A 14,243-nucleotide genomic window follows, 5' to 3' on the forward strand; every position below is an offset into this window, starting at 1 on the left:
ACGACCTCCGAATGGAACGAAACTTGACCGGTAGTCTCCGGGTGGTATATTAAGACCACTTGACAAGCCTCGGTCCATTCCGAGAAAGTTTGACACACGCACATGAAAGAAAACAAGAGGGATGTACCGGAGGAGATAGGAGCGCCGGATTGGAAAACGGACAACGGGGAAAATGCTCGGATGCATGAGACGAACACGTATGCGAATGCAATGCACATGATGACATGATATGAAAATGCATGACATGACAAAATACAAAACGAAAGACAAAACCCGACAACGGAGGGAAAAACATATCACATAGCCGGAAATGGCAAGAGTCGGAGTTACAAATATGGCAAGTTACATGCGGGGTGTTACAAATTCATCTAGTCACTTTCATCATGTTGGCTTAATTTGTTTTCACTACTTTGATAATTTGATATGTGGGTGGACCGGTGCTTAGGTGGTGTTCTTACTTGAACAAACCTCCTACTTATGATTAACCCCCTCTCAAGCATCTGCAACTACGAGAAAAGTATTAAGATCAAATCTAACCATAGCAAAAAACTTTTGGATCCAAATCAATCCCTTACGAAGCAGGGCATAAACTAGGGTTTAAGCTTCTGTCACTCTAGCAACCCATCATCTAATAACTACTCCACAATGAATATCCTTAGGCCCAAATATGGTGAAGTGTCATGTAGTCGACGTTCACATGACACCACTAAGGGAATCACAACATACATATCATCAAAATATCGAACACACATATCAAGTGCACATGATTACTTGCAACATGACTTCTCCCGTGACCTCAAGAACCAAAGTAACTACTCACAAATGATAATCATGCTCAAGATGAGAGGGGTATTAAATAGCATAATGGATCTGAACATATAATCTTCCACCAAATAAACCATATAGTAATCAACTACAAGATGTAATCAACACTACTAGTCACCCACAAGTACCAATCTAAGGTTCCGGCACAAAGATTGAACACAAGAGATGAACTAGGGTTTGAGAGGAGAAGGTGATGTTGAACATCTTGATGGAAATGGCCCTCCCAAAGATGGGAGAGTTTTTGGTGATGACGATGACAATGATTTCCACCTCCAGGAGGGAAGTTCCTCTGGCGGAATCGCTCCGCCGGAGGGCAAAAGAGCTCCTGCACAAATTCCGCCTCGAGACGGCGGCGCTTCGTCCCGAAAGTACTCCCCTTATTTTTTTGGATCAAAATGAATTATATAATAGAAGAGGGGCACCGAAGGTGGGTCTAGGAGGGCACAACCCACCAGGGCGCGCCTGGGCTCCCTGGCACGCTAGGTGGGTTGTGCCCACCTGGTGGGCCCCTCTGGTAGTTATTTGCTCCAATAATACTTAAATAATCCATAAAAAATCTCTGTGAAGTTTCAACTTATTTGGACTTGTGCAGAATAGGCAGCTCTGACGTGCTTTTTCAGGTCCAGAATTCCAGCTGCCGGTATTATCCATCTTTGTGTAAACCTTGCATATTATGAGAGAAAAGGCATTAGAATTACCCCCAAAAGCATTATTATGAATGAAAACATTATAAATAACAGTAGGAAAACATGATGCAAAATGGACGTATCAACTCCCCCAAGCTTAGTCCTCGCTTGTACTCAAGCGAAAACCGAAATCGAAAAACATGTCCACATGCTTAGAGAGAGAGGTGTCGACAAAAACAAAATACGGACATAGAAGCATCATGCATATTATTATAACAACAAAGAACTTTAACATAAAACTTTATCAAATAACTTTTATCATATAGCTTTTATCATATAGCTTCTCATGAACAAGTAACAATTCATCACAACATCGAAGTATAAAGCATAAACCTTATTGAAAACCAACAAACTATGTTCTCAGTCAACTTTGGAACTACAATTCATCATATTTTCAGGAAGGGTCACGTATCGGAGCCTTTAGGCAAGTCCACATACTCAACCATCATTTAGTCTTCTATGATTACTAACACTCACAGCGTACCCATGAACAAAAAGTTTCAACCAGACACATAGAAAGATAGGGGCTTATAGTTTCACCTCCCAACATATTCACCTCAAGGGTGATGTCAACAATAATAACTCATGCCTACTCATATCTAACTGGATGTATGTGCCTAGATCTTTCCTCACCACATGATGCTTGCAAAAAGAGAAAAATAAAAAGGAACAGGGTAAGAAACTTTGACTCTTCATAAAAGTAAATGCATAAAAGTAAAAGATAGCCCATCGCAGAGGGAAGCAGAGGTTGTCATGCGCTTATTTGTTTCTATGCCAAATCCGTTAGTGCAAAAGAACGTCATGTTATATTGCCCCTTATAATAGCAACCTTTATTATGCAGTCTGTCGCTTTTATTCTTTGCCATCACAAGTTCATACAACTCTCAATTTTCTCTTACACTAAATGATCCAACACTTTTAGAGACAATTTTTATTGCCTTATTGCACCGATGACAACTTACTTGAAGGATCTTACTCGATCCATAGGTAGGTATGGTGGACTCTCAAGATAAGATTTGGGTTAAGGGTTTTGGATGCACAAGTAGTATCTCTACTTAGTGCGGAATTTTTGGATAGAAAAGATATTGAGCAAGCACCACATGTTAAAGGATCTATGACAATATAACTTCTATGTGAATATGAACAATCATAAATCATTACGTTGTCTTCCTTGTCCAACGTGAGCTATTTTGACACAAAATATTTAATGGGGGCTCACAATCATAAAAGATGTCCAAGATAGTGTATTTGCATGTGAATATTCTCTTCCCTTATTAATTTGTTCAGGAGTTGCATCATTGACCAATGCTATGTTTGTCAATCTCCAACAAATTTCACCACTTATACTTTTCCTTATGTGATGTCATTACTTACCATAAGATTAGCATATGATCTTTTCGTTTATTTTCCTTTCTTTTTATTGAAACATTAAAGTAAAGAAACAAAACTCAAACTACTCTTTATTATATATCTCGCAAACTATTACATCGATAGATAGATCACTAAGAAAACACTAGAAAAGAAAGGATCGAACTAAACTTTTATTCAACTAATTCATAGGAAAGCTAAAGATCGAACTAAAATAGAAGAAAGAAAAGATAGTGGTGATGATACGATACCGGGACACCTCCCCCAAGCTTGGCACAAGCCAAGGGGAGTGTCCATACCATGAACTCAAGCCTCCTTTGGTGATGAAGAAGGTGGTGGTGGTGGTGAAGTAGTAGAGATCTTATCTTTCAGGCTCAAAAGATACTCCAATCTACGGATGACGCCCCGGAGGGCAATGATGTGCTCTTGCAATAGAATATTTTCACGAGTGAGATATTTGTTTTGAAAATGAACCATTTCAATGATCCTAAAAGCTTCAATTTCAGTGGGAGTAAGATGTTCATAATATGGTTGGAGGATATCCTCTTCTTCTTCCTCTGTGTACAAGGCTTGCTCTACCACTTGAGCTTGATCTCCAACAGCTTCCTTGCTCTTGTCCCCCTTGAGAACTTCCTATGGTCCTTCTCTCTTTAATTCCATCTTCATCAACCAGGCATCTTCTTCTACGTTGTTGGAGGAGGGAGAAGACATGATGCCTAGCTTTGAGAAACCCTGACAGAAAAACAGCAAGCAAGAGGAACAGAAGATTTCTCGCGATACGGTGTTCAATACGTTCGGGGGGTATATAAAGATTTTTTTATCTTGAGAAACAAGAAAACTGGAGGAGGACGGAGTCGGGAAGGTTCCCGAGGTGGGCACAACCCACCTGGGCGCGCCAAGGGGCCCTGGCGTGCCCTAGTGTCTTGTGCCTCCCTCGGGTGCCTTCCTGGCTGTTTCTTATTTGCCCAATTTTTAATATATTCCTAAACTAACAGAAAATATTTTTTCCAATTTTTTGGAGTCCGTTACTTACCGTATCACTTACCTCCTCCTTTTTAATTATTGTAGAGTGTTCCGGAAGGTCTCCTTTATGTGTCCCTCCGGTGTCATGGTTTGAATAATATTGCTTTCAACATTAACAGGCGTACCTGATATATAGAGTTTAATTCTTTGTCCATTGACCACCTTCGGGTTTGTACCTTCGGCATTATTTATTTTGATGCCTCCAGAGCGGTAAACCTCTTCAATAACATACGGTCCTTCCCATTTGGAGAGAAGTTTTCCTACAAAGAATCTGAAATGAGAGTTGTACAAAAGAACATATTCTCCGACTTTGAATTCCCACTTTTGCATTCCTTTATCATGCCATCTTTTAACTTTTCCTTTAAATAGTTTGGCATTTTCATAGGCTTGTGTTCTCCATTCATCAAGTGAGCTAATGTCAAATAACCTCTTTTCACCGGCAGGTTTGAAATCATAGTTGAGTTCTTTAATTGCCCAATATACTTTATATTCTAACTCAAGAGGCAAATGACAAGCTTTTCCATAGACCATTTTATAGGGAGACATGCCCATAGGATTTTTATATGTTGTTCGATAAGCCCGAAGTGCAACATCCAATTTCTTAGAGCAATTCTTTCGGGACCTATTAACTGTTTTTTGTAATATTAATTATTCTCTCTATTGATAAGTTCAACTTGACGACTAGATTGAGGATGATAAGGTGATGCAATTCTATGGTTGACATCGTATTTAGCAAGCATTTTACGGAAAGCACCATGAATAAAGTGTGAACCACCATCGGTCATTGAATATCTAGGGACTCCAAACCTCGGGAAAATAATTTCTTTAAGCATTTCAATGGAAGTGTTATGATCAGCACTACTTGTTGGAATAGCTTCTACCCACTTAGTAATGTAATCAATAGCAACCAAAATATGTGTATACCCATTAGAGGAAGGAAAAGGCCCCATATAGTCAAAATCCCAAACATCAAATGGTTCAACAGCAAGTCAATAATTCATAGGCATTTCTTGATGCTTACCAATATTGCCAATTCGTTGACATTCATCACAAGATAAAAACAAACTTACGGGCATCCTTCAAGAGAGTAGGACAATAAAAACTAGATTGCAATACCTTGTGAACAGTTCTATCTCCCGCATGATGCCCTCCATAAGCTTCGGAGCTACATTTCCATTGGATTTGTTCCCGTTCATTCTTAGGTACACAACGTCTAATAATAGCGTCTACTCCTTCTTTACAAAGGTGTGGGTCGTCACAAAAGTAATGTCTTAAATCATAGAAGAATTTTTTCTTTTGTTGGTATGTGAAACTAGGTGGTATGTATTTAGCAATAATGTAATTAGCATAGTCAGCATACCAAGGAGTGTTATGAGAAACATTTATTGCAGCTAATTGTTAATCAGGAAAGCTATCATTAATAGGTTGTGTGTCATCAACAATATTTTCTAACCTAGACAAGTTATCAGCTATGGGGTTCTCAGCTCCTTTTTTATCAGTTATATGTAAATAAAATTCTTGTAGCAAGAGAACCCATCTAATGAGTCTAGGCTTAGCATCTTTTTTCATAAGATATTTAATAGCAGCATGATCGGTGTGAATAGTAACTTTCGAGTCAACAATATAGGATCTGAATTTATCACAAGCAAACACAACTGCTAAAAATTCTTTTTCAATAGTAGCATAATTTCTTTGGGCACTATCTAGAGTTTTGCTAGCATAATGGATAGCATTTAATTTCTTATCAACTATTTGTCCTAGAACAACACCAATAGCATAATCACTAGCATCACACATAATTTCAGAAGGCAAGTTCCAATCAAGTGGTTGAACAATAGGTGCAGAAATCAAAGCTTTCTTAAGTGTTTCAAAGGCTTTTACATAATCATCGTCAAAAACAAATGGAACATCCTTTTATAAAAGATTTGTAAGAGGCCTGGAAATTTGAGAGAAGTCTTTAATAAATATCCTATAGAAACCAGCATGACCAAGGTAACTACTAATACCTTTAATATCTTTAGGACATGGCATTTTCTCAATTGCATCAACTTTAGCTTTATCCACTTCAATACCTCGTTCAAAAATTTTATGCCCCAAGACAATACCTTCATTAACCATAAAGTGGCACTTCTCCCAATTCAAGATAAGATTAGTTTGCTCACATCTCTGCAAAACTCGATCAAGGTTTCTTAATCAATCATCAAAAGAAGATGCATATATAGAAAAATCATCCATGAAAACCTCAACAATCTTTTCACAAAAATCAGAGAATATGGTAGTCATACATCTTTGAAAGATAGCAGGTGCATTGCATAGACCAAAAGGCATATGTCTATAAGCATAAGTTCCAAAAGGGCAAGTAAAGGTGGTTTTCTCTTGATCAGGTTGTGAAACAAGTGTTTGGGAAAAACAGGAATATCCATCAAGCAAGCAAAAGTGTGTGTGCTTTGATAATCTTTCTAGCATTTGATCAATAAAAGGCAAAGGGTAATGGTCTTTTCTAGTTGCTTTATTTAGTTTTATAAAATCAATTACCATTCTATAGCCAGTAACAATCCTTTGTGGAATAGGTCATTTTTATCATCAGGAACAACGGTTATACCTCCTTTCTTAGGGACACAGTGAACGGGACTCACCCATCTACTATCACCTATGGAATAGATTATACCTGCTTCCAGAAGCTTTAATATTTCAGTTCTTACCACTTCTTTCACTGGTACGCGTCGGTGCTATACAAACGGTTTTTAACCCCTTTCCGCGACGGCGTTCGGAACCGTCGCCAAGTGAGTGACGGCGATAGGGGGTCCTTCCCACACGACCCAGAAACCATCGGGGATATGCCCTCCTGGCACACACGCTCGGCAAAATGAGGTCGTGTGCGACCGGCGAGCACTCAAATACGGCAATACGTACAGTAGAGCTAAAAAATACAATTATACAGGCGAAATTGTTTCCGGTCGCAAGTACATCCCACACAGTCAGTCCCCGCTAAATATTTCTGTTCGTATGTACATCCCACACAGTCGCTCCAAGGAAAACATTTCCGTTCACAGGTACATCACACACAATTTTCCCCGTTAAATCGTTTGTGATAGCGTTGCCATTGCACACGATATTAACAATTTTATCGTTTGCGTTATTGAATGCATCACACATGGTGCGTAGAAGAAACTGTGTGGCAAAGGATGTCCATCACACACAGTTTTTATGTGGTAAACGTTTGCGCAAGGTGGCCTAACACAAACAATTTTCAATAGGATGCCGTGTGTGCAGTGGAGATTGATCACACAGGTAGTGGATCCTAGAAACGTTTCCGATCTCCACATCTATCACAGACGTTTCTCTTTCGCAAACCATGTGCAGTGTAATCCCTAATTTAAAAATCACATGTTTTGAATTTGAAAGTAGGCAATCACTTATTTCCTATCCAACCATGTTTATTACAAATATAGGTTCAACCACCAATGCATAATTCGATGCACGGGTAGATATACTGAAAAACTACAGAAGCACCAAGTAAAGAATGATGAACCACAGTTGTACTTAAGACTGTAAAGAGAGAGGTGAAAGATATTCTGGTTGCTGGAGAAGGTGAAGCGGAATGCCCATATTGTGCCCTCCTCCATGCGTAATGCGTGCACTACTCTAAGCCAACCCCTTGTGATGGCTGCACGTCCATCCTTCACTATCTTCATTACGACTTCTCGATGCTCATTGTAGTCTGATGAAATACTTTAACCTTCATTGCGTGTCCACCAATCATGTACTTTGCGAGGTAATCTTGAGTGAACTGCTTCGGTAACCACTGCGAATGAAAAAGATTCAGACATTGTTGTCTAACAACTCATTATGGGCAGTAAAAAGAGAAGGCTGCGAGTTTGTAGTTACCATCCTACATCTCATTGTTGTGTTGGATAGAGCATAAACAAATAATTTGCTTGCCACCATTTGTATCTTTTTGCTAATAATCCGTATCAGTTTCCTCACTTGATGCTTGTTCATGAATATCTCATTGCCCCATACGAAAAAAGGGTTGATGCATGGATCCTTGCCAAGGGCATATGTACCTACAAGCAACAAGTGAATATTAGAAGCTAACAAGTGTCCTAGCCTGGATCTATATGCACTACATTAAGGAACGACGGGGGAGTACAAGCCGAGGGATGAAGCTAACCTCGGCGGAAAATGGTGGCCACTCCCGTTGTTGTCCTGCATAAGTAGTGGAAAGGCATGATAAGTACAGCAACCTTAACATCAAACAAATATAGCAAAGGTAAAAAACATCATCTCCAAATGATAGCTTGAAATGTGTTGGTTTCAGCATGCTAATAAAGCAGATATAAAATGGAAGGCAATGTTACCGATAGCAGGCTTAACAACCATCAAGTATTGCAATTCAAACTGGTATTGTTGAAAATAAATAGAACGTAGGTAATGCTTAAACATCATACTGGATAAATGTGTAAAACTAAAATAAAGGCATGTGTTAACTACACCAGGAATAACTGGAACCAAATATAGCCATTCAAACTGGTATTGATGTAGTCGAGCGGCACAGTTCCGACTTGCACATAATGAACAACACATTGTGAATGACTGAAATAAACAAGGCATAAATGACCAGTATAACAACCAAATATAGCCATTGAAAACTGGACAGAGCCTCACTACAACCAACCTAACAAGCAAATATAGATAAACAGGGCATATGCTTGAAAACTGGACAAATGCTCACTGTAACCAACCTAACAAGCAGATACAAATAAACAAGGCATCTGCTTGATAACTGGACAAATGCTAAAAAAAGCAACCTAACAACCAACTACAGATAAACAAGGCATCTGCTTGATAACTTGACAAATGCTCACTGCAACCAAACTAAGAACCAAATACATATAAGCAAGACATTTGCTCGATAACTGAAAAGTGCTCACTCCAACCAACCTAACAACCAAATATAGATAAACAAGGCATCTACTCACTATAAACAACCAAATATAGCCATTTGTGAAACTGAAGTGGACAATTCATACTTAAACATCACATAGCCCTATTGAACAATACATTTTTGCATAACTGAAATAATTAAACACAGCACAGTTAAAGCACCACACGGCAAATGCTACTACAACACAGGGTACGGGTTGGCAAGCTAGAAAAGGTAAGATTTACTGATAGAATGTTGCCTCACATTTCATGGACGGGATCCTTCCAGTTGGAAGAGCACTGACCCATGGGGCGCTCTCTGATGTCACAGATGGGCTGTTTCACCTTGGAAGAACCTTTGTGGGTGCCCTCCTCATCGTCGTGGTCGTGGTCGATGAGATTTTACTTGGCAATTGAGGATCCCAAGCCGCCGCCGTAGAACATGTCCTTCAGAAATGACAAAATGGGCTTGATGGCTTATAAAGCTCGCAAATCCTTGACCGCTTGGCGGAGGAGATCAGTGGCAGGGCCATCGAAGATATCGACGGTGGTTGAACCAGAGGGGTTGGGGATGGACCCACTGGTAAAACGACGTGCTAAACAAACGTTTTTTATCCCCTTTCCGTGACGGCATTTGGAACCGTCGCCAAGTGAGTGTGGGCGATAGGGGTGTCCTTCCCACACGACCCAAAAATTGTCGGGGATAGGCCCTCCTGGGACCCAGGCTGGGGCCGTGTGGGATCGGGCGAGGCATCGAAACCCAATCATTTCCGTAGGTATGTACATCCCACACGGTAATCCGAGAAAATCATTTCCATAGGTATGTACATCCCACACGGTGAATCCCAGAAAATCATTTCCGTAGGTATGTACATCCCACACGGTGAATCCTAGAAAATCATTTCCGTAGGTATGTACACCCACACGGTGAATCCTAGAAAAACATTTTCGTAGGTATGTATATCACACACAGTTCTTTGTGTGGAAACGTTTGTGCTAGGTGGCCTAATGCAAACAGTTCGCTGCCGGAAGCCATGTGTGATTGTTAGTTGATCGAACACGCCTACTTCTAGAAACCATGCGGGTTGTTTGAGTTCATCGCCCACGGTGCTGTCTGAGTAACCGTTTGCAATAGAAAACCCTAATAAGCAGTGTAATTAGCCTATTATTGATAATCCATGTACTAATCAAACTGATATTTCTTATAAAACACGCCAAATATTTCATATTCGTATAAAAGCAACCAGGATTTCATAATCGAATTACATCAGATAGCTTCGGCACTCAGTTACGCCATTACACAACAGCACCAAGTTTCACATGCAGCACCAAAAACCTTTGGAAAGTAGCATCATACACGGTGAATAGACAGATGAATCTCATCTGGGAAACTGCAGAAGCGGAAGGCAAATATTGAGCCTTCAGTGATGTTGAATGTCCTTGCCACTTTAGGCCAGTGGCTATGGATAATTGCCTGCCGAACCTTCGTCCTCTTCAGCAAAACTTCAATATTGTACCGTGGGTGTTGAATGAATACCTTCCTCGCCTCTTGACCATGCAGGTGGTTTGAGAGGTAATCATCGGTGAACTGCTTTGAAAAGTACTGAAAACAAAGCTATGCATAAAGCTGTTGTAAATTTTGAAATGGCGCAAGGGGTGAAAACAAGGTAAAAGAGTTGGTACCATCCTATAGTTGACTGATGTCTTCTTCATTGTGCAAACAAAGATCTTGTTGTTATTCGTCGCAAGTTTCTTCATCCTAATAATCTTTCTGAGTTTCTTGACTTGACTGATATTCATGGACATCTCATTTCCCCATATGCAAAATGGGTCAAACAGCGGGTCTAAGCCTCTGACAGCAGGACCTACATGTGCAAGACCAAATTGTAAGAAACCTAAATATTAGAATGATTCGTGCAACTGCACAATAATGTGCTATTAGACAAAGGACCCTGCTTGAACAAACCTCGATGGTAAACCGCAGTGTCTCCCATTGTTTCCCTGCAACACACATAAGGAAGATCTTGATCAGGTTAACTGAGAGTTGCCATACTATCAGTAGAATATGTATTGAGTACAGCCAAATTCGATTGGTGTCACATGCATAACAATAAAAAATTGTACCGACAGCAAATGAAAATCAAATTGCAGAACTGAACCAAATAGTTAAATGGACAGCAGACCAAATGAACCAAAATAGTTAACTGAGCACGACATTGCAGAATAGAAACATGTACTAGAAGATAATACAGTTAACAAAACAAAGAATGCTTGAGAACAGTACTACGAAGTGTAGCAATTGTTGGACCAAAGTGTTAACTGAACATTACATTTCAGAGGACCAAACTGTTAACTGAACATCAGATTGCATATTAACATTATAGAGGACAAATCACTAGAAGGCACTGGCGGTGGCCTCGAGAAAACATCATGAACTGTATTTTAAAGTAGACAACCGCGTGGCGGTGTCGACGGTGGCCTCGAAGACGAGGTGCTCGGTCGACACGCAGGGCAGCCATAGCAACCTCGTTCGCGCGTGCGGCCGCATGCTACTAAGCTCCACGTTATACTGCGTGCAAAATGGTTGTGGGCGGCGCTTAATTGGAGGAGGGGGGCAGTGATTTCGGTGGAAGGTGTCGCTCCATCGGTCGGGGCATGTGGGACTGGAAAGGAGGAGGATGGTGTGGGTGGGGTGTGGATTACCTGACCATATCGACGAGGTCGCGCAGCAAGAAGAAGGGTCGGCGGCGAGGAGGCCACGCAACAAGAAGTAGGGTCGCCGGCGAGGAGGCGGCGCTGCAAGAAGAATGGTCGCCGGCGAGGAGGCGACATTGCAAGAAGAATGCTAGCCGGCGAGGGGGGGCGCTGCAAGAAGCAGGGTCGCCGGCGAGGAGGCTGAGCTACCAGTAAGCAGCAGTGTCGGTGTACAAAAGTAGGGGCTCTCCTTTTTAACCCCTTTACTTGTGCACGGGCAGTCAGAGCCGCGCCCACGACCACACTTAGCAGGGCAGAGGAGGGAAGCCGGAGCACAAGACAACCAAGGCAACGCCAAGACCAAAAACACAAGAGAGCAAAGGGGCGAGGTGGACTCCCCCGGCAAGAGCCTTGCCGGGGCGGCCTCCGCGGCCCCGGCAAGAGCCTTGCTGGGGAAGGTTGCCCAACACCAGCAGAGCGAGCGACCCTTGAGCCCAAGGGTTCCAAACGCCGCCAACAACTACATTGGAACCAAGGCTCGGGGTGCACCTCCGTGGTGGCATGCAGATCTTTGTCAAGATCATAAACACAAGAGATCAGATGAAGACCAGAAGACGACGACCCTCGGCGGGATTCCAGCCGAGGAAATCCACAAGACCCCCGGCGAGATCCTTGCCGGGGACGGCCACGATGCCACGGCAAGACCCTTGTCGGGGCCCCGGCAAGATCCTTGCCGAGGGCATCAGCGGGGCCACAGCCAGGCCCGCGCCTGCCAAGACTACACCACCGCCGTCCCCGTGCAGCTGCTAGTCCAACCAGCTGGGCAGGCACCTGCATGGCGATGAGTAGCCTCTACGCCGACCCAGCAAGCACCTTCGTGGTGACATGCGGATCGTCGTGAAGGCTCCATCACCGCGCCAGCCCAGCAGCCAGCCAACGTGGCGCCACGACGCCTCGTCAGCTCGGACGCGTGTCGAAGCCAGGCGAGGCGGCAACAGCTGGGACGTGCTACCTTGTCGTCCCCGATAAATCGAGAGGGGCACGTCGGCAGCGCATTAAATGCGTTTGTCTGGCGGTGCCAGAGGATAGACTCATCCACTATACACCTTTCCACCTCCTGTGTGCCCCTGTGGCGACCCCTTTTTCTATAAAAGGAGGCCCGAGGCATCCAGGAGGAGGATTCGGATCTTTTGGGAAAGTCACACCCTGTAGCTAGCTCAAGAACACAAGAACACTCGAATACATCCACCAAAGCAGGACTAGGGTATTACGCATCTTTGCGGCCCGAACCTGGGTAAACGATACGTGTGCTTCCTATCAGACCCACTCTTTGCACAACCCCACGCCCGCCAACCGTAGAAGGGATCCCAGTAATTCCATAGGTGTCGATTTCCCCCGACATCTTTGGCGCGCCAGGTAGGGGGCGCAGTTGTGAAAATCCGATCTAGCAGTTAGCCTAGCATTTCTTCATCGCCATGGCTCCCAAGAAGAAGAAGATCACAGTGATCGGTTCATCCGGAGCCGGACGGCCCGTACCGGTGCGAGCGAGCAGCGGGCCGGTCGCGGACAGAACCCGAGGCACGGCCCACGAGCACTAACATTGCTCTAGCAGTCAGAGCCTGGCGAGCGGCGTCATTCGTGCGCGAGACAACGGGCTGCGCGTCGCCAAACCTAAAGACGGAGCTGGGCCCCCCGCAGGCGGCGCGGGGCCCTCCGGGGGTGGCGCCGTGCCACCTACGGGCGGCGCAGCAACCTCCAAGACGCCTATGCCGGCGCCCACAACGTGCTGTTCCCAGGGTGTGCACAACGAGCAGCGTCACCACGCTGGTGACCCCGGACGCCGCCGAGGGAAGAGTCGTGTGCATCATTCGCGGGATGAAGGGGGCCAGCATGCCCGCCGAAGTGCCGGCGAAAATGGCGTGCAGCCGCTAGGCCATGATAGAGCTCCTTCTAACATGGTTAGAAATCGGAGCGCGTCACGGTCCATGCAGCTTTTGCCGCCACCCACGCCAGCAGAAGCCTTAGCGCGCGCAGCTGCTCCTCGACTTCCCTCCTGTCGCGGAAAAGCTTGACGAGTGGAGAGCCACCATCCGGAGCCTCGTCGACATCGCCAACAAGGACGAGCCACGGCTAGAGGGGCCCTCAAGCCAACGCTCCGTCGAACCACCGCACGCCAGCGGTGGAGGGGCCTGGGCTGCTGCGGCCACGGTGCACTCTCCTCCTCCACGCCAGCCACTGCGGGTGTCGATCCGTCGTGATGACGCTTGCCATAACATTTCCATAGCGTCATCCGACCCACGGACCCACCGCGACCAGCTCCAAGTTCTTCGGGAGTGAGCCTATGAAGACGCTCGAACCACCATCGAGCGCCGGCGTGATACACGCCACCAGTCAGATAAGCGGACGGGGCTCGCTATGGACCACCCAGCACCGGGAGGCTCCGACGGCCTACCTTACGAGGTGGGTTTCCCAGCCTTTACCCGTGAGCTGCGGCAGTTCCAATGGCCGTCCCACCGCATGTTCAAGCCCGACATCGGCGAGAAGTACAACGGCAAGACCCATCCGTCAGAGTTCCTCAGCATCTACACCATCGCAATGCAGGCCGCTGGAGCTTGTGACAACAAGGTACTTGCCAATTACTTCCCGTTGGCCCTGAAACCCAATGTCATGTCTTGGTTGATGCACTTGCCGGCGGATTCCATTTCTTCTTGGTCGGATCTG

Source organism: Triticum aestivum, chromosome 3D (assembly GCF_018294505.1).
Source record: "Triticum aestivum cultivar Chinese Spring chromosome 3D, IWGSC CS RefSeq v2.1, whole genome shotgun sequence".
Classification (NCBI taxonomy): Eukaryota; Viridiplantae; Streptophyta; class Magnoliopsida; order Poales; family Poaceae; genus Triticum; species Triticum aestivum.